General features: G+C 32.0%; 1 long non-coding RNA gene across 1 annotated transcript; it reads right to left on the reverse strand.

The window, feature by feature from the left end:
- Window positions 1-2,797: 2,797 nt before the first annotated feature.
- On the reverse strand, window positions 2,798-8,975 carry LOC130460985 (uncharacterized). The gene is made up of 3 exons (XR_008921261.1): window positions 8,726-8,975; window positions 8,430-8,601; window positions 2,798-3,044 (listed from the first exon to the last, which is right to left on the reverse strand). It is a non-coding gene; the product is annotated as an uncharacterized lncRNA (long non-coding RNA).
- Window positions 8,976-10,005: the final 1,030 nt, after the last annotated feature.

A 10,005-nucleotide genomic window follows, 5' to 3' on the forward strand; every position in this document is an offset into this window, starting at 1 on the left:
GCTATGAATACAATTTTTGAGGAGGGAGAAGATAGAGACAATGAAGTAAGTGTTGTTTCTGCATCGGTGTGGAGGATGCAAACCATAAGGAGTTGCATTAAAGTTATAAATGAAGCGCAACACTGTCCGGCTGCTAGGAAGATTATTGATATGGGTGTGCTGGATATGTCAACTAAAGTTAAGGAGTACATTGGTGAGTTGGAGGGGTTGATGATTCATCAAACAATTTTGTACGTAATGAAACTTTACTTGATGCTTTTGAGCCTTCAACACAACCAGTTTTTCAGGAACCCATTGTTGAGGAACCGATTGCTGAAGAAGTTATTCCAACAATGATTAAAAATCCACCAAAGAGAATAAAGAAGAACAAGAAAGGGAATGAAAAGACTAATGAGAGGAATGTTAGGCCAAAAGGAATTGTTGAGAAGAAACGCAATAAACTGAAAGGTTGGAACAAGAGAAGAGAAAGACATGTTGATAATTTGAGGGAGGAAACTCAGTCTACTGATCAGGTGAAGTGTTCTATTTCACATATTATGATGTTCTTTTGTTTCATATATTTGTTCTTTTTGGTTTCCCTCTGTTGTTGTTCTAGATGTTCTTATACTTTCAGTTTAGCATGTTCTATTGAAATTCTGTGATGTTCGTTTTATGGACAAAAGAACATAAAATAATGTTCTAATAAGGCGAAGTGATCTATTTCATATTATGATTTGTTCTTTCGTTTCACTAATTTGTTCTTTTTCCTTATCCTTGTTCGTTATTTGATGTTGTTGTTCTAGATGTTCTTCTAGTTTCATTTATACATGTTCTATTGGAATTATTTTACGTTCTTTTTCATCCTTATAATGTTCTTTTTGACCCCTTTTTTGTTCTTTTCCAGCGTATCATAAACCTACCTGTTGGTGGTGTCTTGGTTCATCCAGTAGCTTCAAATTCACAGTTGGAAACTTTTATTCCAGATGATTATTTTGGAGTACACATACATCCTTTGTAGATTCATTTACGATTGGTAATATTTTGATTTTTAGTTTGTTGTGTTTTTTATCATTTTTTTTTGTATTCTCATTAATGTTCTTTACTCTTTTGATGTATATTTTTACGGGCTACTGATGTTTCGCTCAATCAATATTTTGAAATGAGAATTTTTAGTTGTATATATTCTTATTTTTGTTTTGATTTTTGTGCAATTAGGATTGCAAAATTATTGCATAAAAGAGTATATGCTTAAATGTGAAAAGAACTTACTAAAAGAGAATAAAAAGAATTTTGGAAAGGAAAGATTATATCCCATGATATAGAAGAACATGTTCCGGGATTGAAAGGAACTTGTCAAAAGAGTGATAGAACAACTTTGGAACCTTTAATTGAAATACTTGCTTAAAATATCCAAACTACTTATCTGCAACTACTAGAACATCTAATTGTTTCCAAAAGAATAGCACACATGTTTAAAAGAACAACCCATAACTTCCACAAAAACTACTGATATCTACAGAACAAACCATTGTTTTCAACATTCTTGTAATGAAAAATAACTCTTTCCTGCCTTCATGATTATCAACTATTCTACTTGATTAAGTCTCTTCAATGCCAGATACATTATCTCGTGCTTTTTGTTCAGAAGGGAATGTAAAATTTCACCGCCATATCGCATTCTTAGCTTGGCAATAAAGTCCTTCTGAAAACAAATAATAGTGCATTTGTAAGTACAAATAACATTTTAAATTAAAATAATATAAGTACATATATTCAACATTTACTTACATCTTCATCTGTGTTTTTGAAGCCAGAATTCCAAGACTGGTTGCCCTTGTAAGTCTCCATATGCCTTATTGCATATACCCCACAATCAACCTTGTTCTTTCTACTTTTCCATGGCATTTCAAGCAACACAGTTTGATATTGTGAAATATGTGCCTTCCTTATTAGATGTCCTTCTTGTGCTGAAAATATTGTCCATGCTTCAAACTGAAATGATCCGAAGGTAGAAAGAACAATATAACTTAGTAGAAGAACAAACAATATCAATGAAAAGAACATAACTATAAAAGTACAGTATAGTTATTATATTTAGTAGAAGAACATAATAAATATATAAGATGAATTTCTGGAAGTAGACATACAGTTCTTTCTGCAAAAGTGTTATATTTATCAGCAAATGTTATTCCTTCAGGTAGAGAGAGATTGTCAATGATCTCCACCTTCTTTGCCCTTTGGTTGATTACAATCAAATAAAAATGATCACCACACCACACGGGAAAGAACAGCTACATTCAGAAAAAGGAACATTCACTAGTAGAAAAAACCCTTATTGCAGCGGGCTTTTAGACCCCTGTTGCAGCGTACATCGTATGCTGCAACTGGGGGGCCTGCAACAAGTCTGAACTTGTTGCAGCGTACATGTTCGCTGCAAAAAGTGATTTGTTGCAGCGGGCTTTTAGATGTACGCTGCAACAAGTGCCAAAAAATTGGCAAAATTTTGGACTTGTTGCAGCGTACATATAAAAGCCCGCTGCAACAGACCCAACTTTTTGCAGCGTACATTTATTTGTACGCTGCAACAAGTCTGAATTACTCAATTTTTTGCAGCGTACATTTATTTGTACGCTGCAACAAGTCTGAATTTTTGCGAAATTTTTTTCCCTTGTTGCAGCGTACAACATATATGTACGCTGCAAAAAAGCACTTTTGGCGGGAAAATTCTAATTTTGTTTAGGGATACCTAGAGTGCCTTGCACTAAATATAGAAACCTGTCAAAACAATAATAGAATAACGCAACCTGTATAACAAATATAAAAACAACAACTGGAGTTTTGTATACTATATATCCCAAAACCAAAGTGCACATATTACATTTAAATATATGTTCCAATTTCAACATAAACATACATTTTAATATAAAATTTATTCTATAACAACTAAACCAACTCGATCAAGCGCGCTAAAGCCAATAATAAATACTTGTTGGTAAAAAACTTAGCCCATTGCTCACGAACCACATCAAATTCCTCGCATAAGGCGCAATCCTCGGAGTGTAGACCTTTACAAAAACAGAAATTTAAATTAAACATTAGATTAAATACAAATTAAATATCACATTTTAACATTCAAGAAACTAATGACAATGTCCTAATAGTCTAAAATGAGTCCTTAGGTTCTTTAGTTCAAAGTTGGGAGCGAAAATGTCATTTTAGCCTAAATATGACCTATAACGACCCAATGAGTCTATAGGTGCATAAATAGATTGGAACGAGTCTTAGATCGTTAAAATTATGCATATTAAACATGTAATAAGTTTTAAATGAGTCCTTAGGTTCTTTATTTTAAAGTTGGGAGCGAAAATGCCTTATTTTAGCCTAGATATGACCTATAACGATCAAACAAGCATTAAATGGGTATAAGTAGATTAGAATAAGTGCTAGAAACTCAAAACTAAGCTTATTAATCATATAATAATTTAAAAATGAGTCCTTAGGTTCTTAAGTTCAAAGTTGGGAGCGAAAATGTCATTTTAGCCTAAATATGACCTAAAACGACACAATGAGCCTTAAATATGCATAAATGGAATGGAACGAGTCTTATAAAGTTAAAATTATGCATATTAAACATGTATTAAGTTTAAAATGCGTGCTTAGGTTCTTTATTTTAAAGTTAGGAGCGAAAATGCCTCATTTTAGCCTAAATATGACCTATAACTATCAAACAAGCATTAAATGTGCATAAACATATTAGAATAAGTCTTAGAAACTTAAACTAAGCATATTTATCATATAATAAGTTTAAAATGAGTCATTAGGTTCTTAAGTTCAAAGTTGGGAGCGAAAATGTCATTTTAGCCTAAATATGACCTATAACGACACAATGAGCCTTAAATGTGCATAAATGGATTGGAATGAGTACTAGAAAGTTAAAAATAAGCATATAAAACATTTAGTAAGTTTAAAATGAGTCCTTAGGTTCTTTGGTTCATAGTTGGGAGCGAAAATGTCATTTTAGCCTAAATATGACCTACAACGACCTAATGAGCCTTAAAGGTGCATAAATAGATTGGAACGAGTCTTATAAAGTTATAATTATGCATATTAAACATGTATTAAGTTAAAAATGAGTGCTTATGTTCTTTATTTTAAAGTTATGAGCGAAAATGCCTCATTTTAGCCTAAATATGACCTATAACTATCAAACAAGCATTAAATGTGCATAAACAGATTAGAATAAGTCTTAGAAACTTAAAACTAAGCATATTTATCATATAATAAGTTTAAAATGAGTCATTAGGTTCTTAAGTTCAAATTTGTAGCGAAAATGTCATTTTAGCCTAAATATGACCTATAACGACACAATGAGCCTTAAATGTGCATAAATGGATTGGAATGAGTACTAGAAAGTTAAAAATAAGCATATAAAACATTTAGTAAGTTTAAAATGAGTCCTTAGGTTCTTTGGTTCATAGTTGGGAGCGAAAATGTCATTTTAGCCTAAATATGACCTACAACGACCTAATGAGCCTTAAAGGTGCATAAATAGATTGGAACGAGTCTTATAAAGTTATAATTATGCATATTAAACATGTATTAAGTTTAAAATGAGTGCTTAGGTTCTTTATTTTAAAGTTAGGAGCGAAAATGCCTCATTTTAGCCTAAATATGACCTATAACTATCAAACAAGCATTAAATGTGCATAAACAGATTAGAATAAGTCTTAGAAACTTAAAACTAAGCATATTTATCATATAATAAGTTTAAAATGAGTCATTAGGTTCTTAAGTTCAAATTTGTAGCGAAAATGTCATTTTAGCCTAAATATGACCTATAACGACACAATGAGCCTTAAATGTGCATAAATGGATTGGAATGAGTACTAGAAAGTTAAAAATAAGCATATAAAACATTTAGTAAGTTTAAAATGAGTCCTTAGGTTCTTTGGTTCATAGTTGGGAGCGAAAATGTCATTTTAGCCTAAATATGACCTACAACGACCTAATGAGCCTTAAAGGTGCATAAATAGATTGGAACGAGTCTTATAAAGTTATAATTATGCATATTAAACATGTATTAAGTTTAAAATGAGTGCTTAGGTTCTTTATTTTAAAGTTAGGAGCGAAAATGCCTCATTTTAGCCTAAATATGACCTATAACTATCAAACAAGCATTAAATGTGCATAAACAGATTAGAATAAGTCTTAGAAACTTAAAACTAAGCATATTAATCATATAATAAGTTTAAAATGAGTCATTAGGTTCTTAAGTTCAAAGTTGGGAGCGAAAATGGCACTTTAGCCTAAATATGACCTATAACTACACAATGAGCCTTAAATATGCATAAATGGATTGGAATGAGTTCTAGAAAGTCAAAACTAAGAATATAAAACATTTAGTAAGTTTAAAATGAGTCCTTAGGTTCTTTAGTTCAAAGTTTGGAGCGAAAATGTTATTTTAGCCTAAATATGTCCTATAACGACCAAACAAGCCTTAAATGTGTATAAGTAGTTAGAATAAGTCTTAGAAACTTAAAACTAAGCATATTAATCATGTAATAAGTTTAAAATGAGTCCTTAGGTTCTTTAGTTCAAAGTTAGGAGCGCAAATGCCTCATTTTAGCCTAAATATGACCTATAACGATAAAACAAACATTAAATGTGCATAAATAGATTAGAATAAGTCTTAGAAACTTAAAACTAAGCATATTAATCATGTAATAAGTTTAAAATGAGTCCTTAGGTTCTTTAGTTCAAAGTTAGGAGCGAAAATGCCTCATTTTAGCCTAAATATGACCTATAACTATCAAACAAGCATTAAATGTGCATAAACAAATTAGAATAAGTCTTAGAAACTTAAAACTAAGCATATTAATCATATAATAAGTTTAAAATGAGTCATTAGGTTCTTAAGTTCAAAGTTGGGAGCGAAAATGTCATTTTAGCCTAAATATGACCTACAACGACCTAATGAGCCTTAAAGGTGCATAAATAGATTGGAACGAGTCTTATAAAGTTAAAATTATGCATATTAAACATGTATTAAGTTTAAAATGAGTGCTTAGGTTCTTTATTTTAAAGTTAGGAGCGAAAATGCCTCATTTTAGCCTAAATATGACCTATAACTATCAAACAAGCATTAAATGTGCATAAACAGATTAGAATAAGTCTTAGAAACTTAAAACTAAACATATTAATCATATAATAAGTTTAAAATGAGTCATTAGGTTCTTAAGTTCAAAGTTGGGAGCGAAAATGGCACTTTAGCCTAAATATGACCTATAACGACACAATGAGCCTTAAATATGCATAAATGGATTGGAACGAGTCTTATAAAGTTAAAATTATGCATATTAAACATGTATTAAGTTTAAAATGAGTGCTTAGGTTCTTTATTTTAAAGTTAGGAGCGAAAATGCCTCATTTTAGCCTAAATATGACCTATAACTATCAAACAAGCATTAAATGTGCATAAACAGATTAGAATAAGTCTTAGAAACTTAAAACTAAGCATATTAATCATATAATAAGTTTAAAATGAGTCATTAGGTTCTTAAGTTCAAAGTTGGGAGCGAAAATGGCACTTTAGCCTAAATATGACCTATAACGACACAATGAGCCTTAAATATGCATAAATGGATTGGAACGAGTCTTATAAAGTTAAAATTATGCATATTAAACATGTATTAAGTTTAAAATGAGTGCTTAGGTTCTTTATTTTAAAGTTAGGAGCGAAAATGCCTCATTTTAGCCTAAATATGACCTATAACTATCAAACAAGCATTAAATGTTCATAAACAGATTAGAATAAGTCTTAGAAACTTAAAACTAAACATATTAATCATATAATAAGTTTAAAATGAGTCATTAGGTTCTTAAGTTCAAAGTTGGGAGCGAAAATGGCACTTTAGCCTAAATATGACCTATAACGACACAATGAGCCTTAAATATGCATAAATGGATTGGAATGAGTTCTAGAAAGTCAAAACTAAGCATATAAAACATTTAGTAAGTTTAAAATGAGTCCTTAGGTTCTTTAGTTCATAGTTTGGAGCGAAAATGTTATTTTAGCCTAAATATGTCCTATAACGACCAAACAAGCCTTAAATGTGTAAAAGTAGTTAGAATAAGTCTTAGAAACTTAAAACTAAGCATATTAAACATGTAATAAGTTTAAAATAAGTCCTTAGGTTCTTTATTTTAAAGTTGGGAGCGAAAATGCCTTATTTTATCCTAAATATGACCTACAACGATAAAACAAGTATTAAATGTGCATAAATAGATTAGAATAAGTCTTAGAAACTTAAAACTAAGCATATTAATCATGTAAAAGGTTTCAAATGAGTCATTAGATTCTTTAGTTCAATCTTAGGAGCGAAAATGTCTCATTTTAGCCTAAATATGACCTATAACGACCAAACAAGTCTCAAATGTGCATAATAGATCGGATTGAGTCTTGAAAAGTTAAAAATAATCATATGAATCATGTAATAATCATTTGGGGAAAACCGGGTTAGATGTCTTACAGCATGTAAAATCATTATTGAATTCATGTCACCTCTCATGTTGCAAATGTATAAAACATCAATACCAAAATACAAATATCCCTAGCATTATACTATAGTCTCTGCCAATTATTATGATCGAGCTACTAGATTAACTCAATGAAAGAACTGTAAACCGTACAGAACTACAGATAGTATACAACTGAACATAAAGCACCATAGTAGTATGATTATATTTAAACCCCTTCCTTTATGTTCAGTTATACATTGAAGCAAACCACAAATTAGAAGCAAAGCTATACATTGACAAGCCTTCATTAAAAAAAATAAGGCATTTTCTGTATAGAAATTGAAGAAAAAAATGTACTTTGCGTTGAACTTGACCCATATAATTCTTGTTATTCATAGAACTATAAGGAACACGTATATCTATCATTCTATCAGTACATCAATTTTTCAGGTTGGATAGTACTTCAATTGTGAGTTGACTAAAATCAGATTCAAGAGTCCCAAATCACGATATAGAGACTAGTTGATTATTCAAATACTAAATTGTGGTTGTCACTTGTCATCCCCTAGACTACATTCAACCCATGTTCTTCTAAGATCACTTGAGCTATGAGAACTAAGTTGACAATGCAACAAACTAAATACAAAAATCTCACAACTTTGCATTCAAATTCTTCCAAAAACAACAATCAACGAGCATACTAAACCTGAATACAAAATTAATAAGAATAAATTAAAAATAGCTGAAACAATAAACTAAAACCCTTCAATTAATCAACCCAAATCATCATTCTCAATGTAAATCAAAAACCCAATTGGCAAACTATCAATTTTTCACTAAAAACAAATTTCAGAATTCCCAAATTGATGAAATTTGACCTAAAAATCCAACATTTTACTCCAAAAAGAAAGAAACGAGATAAACAAACTCACACTGTGGATGCCGGAGGCGTTAAGGGCGGCAAAGAAGGCGGTAGCGGCGGCTCAAACGAAGAGAGAGGCGACCCCGAGTTCCCTGGCGGGCATAAAATTGGAATCTCCGACGAAGCCTTTCTTGCAAGATCTAATCCCCCACCCTAATTGGACGGCGCTAGCTAGTAGTCACCTAACAACCAGAACGGGCGGCGCAAGCAAGGGGGAAAAGAACATTGAATCGATTAGTTAGGGTTTTGGGATTTTAAATCAAGAACTTATTAAAACAATTGAGGGAAAAATTGAAATCAATTTACCAATTAGTTACAAATGATGTTGTGTTGGTAGGCCACCATTATTGGCGGCGACAAGCAGAGGAAAGCCGAGCACGGAGGCAGGACAACACCATCAACCACAACAACGCAATAACCATCGCAACCACCCAGCAGCGTCGGCATGAAGGAGGTGGTGGCCGGCGATGCAGAGGAACGAAGAGAAAGAGTGTTCGAAATTTGAGATGACGCAGGGAAAGGCACGCGAAGAAGAAAGGACCGGCTTAGGGTTTGTCTTTAGGAGACGACGTAGGGAAAGGCACGTGAAGAAGAAAGGACAGCGAGAAAAAATTTTGAGATGCGGCTTAAATTGTTTTGAAATTTTTTTATCCGGTTATTGCAGGGGGCTTTTAAATTGTACGCTGCAACAAAAAGGGTTGTTGCTGCGGGCTTTTATTTTGTACGCTGCAACAAACACATTTGCTGCGAACAACTAAAATGTACGCTGCGATAACCCTTTAAAGGGTTTGACCCGCGTTGACCGACTGGTTGTTGAAGCGTATTTATACATGTACGCTGCAACAAGGGGGCTGCAACAGGGGTTTTTTCTACTAGTGATTAGACAAAGGAAAACGAACATATGTTAGTAAGAAAAGAACAATTTTATTATTTTACCAGATTGAATCCCTTTAGACCTAACACCAGCAGTTACATACTCATGCCTCACACTTAGAATAAAATTCTCCAACTGTTTCTCCCCGGTTGCTTGGTTATCCTGTGATCCACCATACGGATCATTCTGGCAGAGAATATTCTGCACACAAAAAAAAATTGTAAATATATCTTATTTAATAAAAATAACTGAAGAAATATGAAAAAGGAGTTTTTTTGTTATATTAAAACTTACAAAAGGAATTGTTGAGAAATAGAATTTCAAGTTTGACTTGCAACTTTGTTCTGGATCATCATTTAATATTCTTGCAAAACTGTCAATTACATTATTCATCACCCAGACATCTGGCGTTGTTTTAAAGGAAAAGAACAAAAATATGATTAAAAGGAACACCAATAGCATTTAAAAGAACATTTAAAATTGCAATGATTATATATATACCTAGGGTTTGAAACTCTGCTCTGGTCATTACATTCCAATCATCAGTGTACAACACCTGACTGTTTTAAGAATTAAAATAATATAGCAATAAGAACATGAAACTGTACAAAAAGAACATGAAACAGTTTAAAAAGAACATCTACATTAAAAACTTGTAATAGTTTAAAAATACTTACGATGGTGGTCCCTCTCCAAATCCATAATCCAGTAA

This window comes from Spinacia oleracea, chromosome 5 (genome assembly GCF_020520425.1).
Source record: "Spinacia oleracea cultivar Varoflay chromosome 5, BTI_SOV_V1, whole genome shotgun sequence".
Classification (NCBI taxonomy): Eukaryota; Viridiplantae; Streptophyta; class Magnoliopsida; order Caryophyllales; family Amaranthaceae; genus Spinacia; species Spinacia oleracea.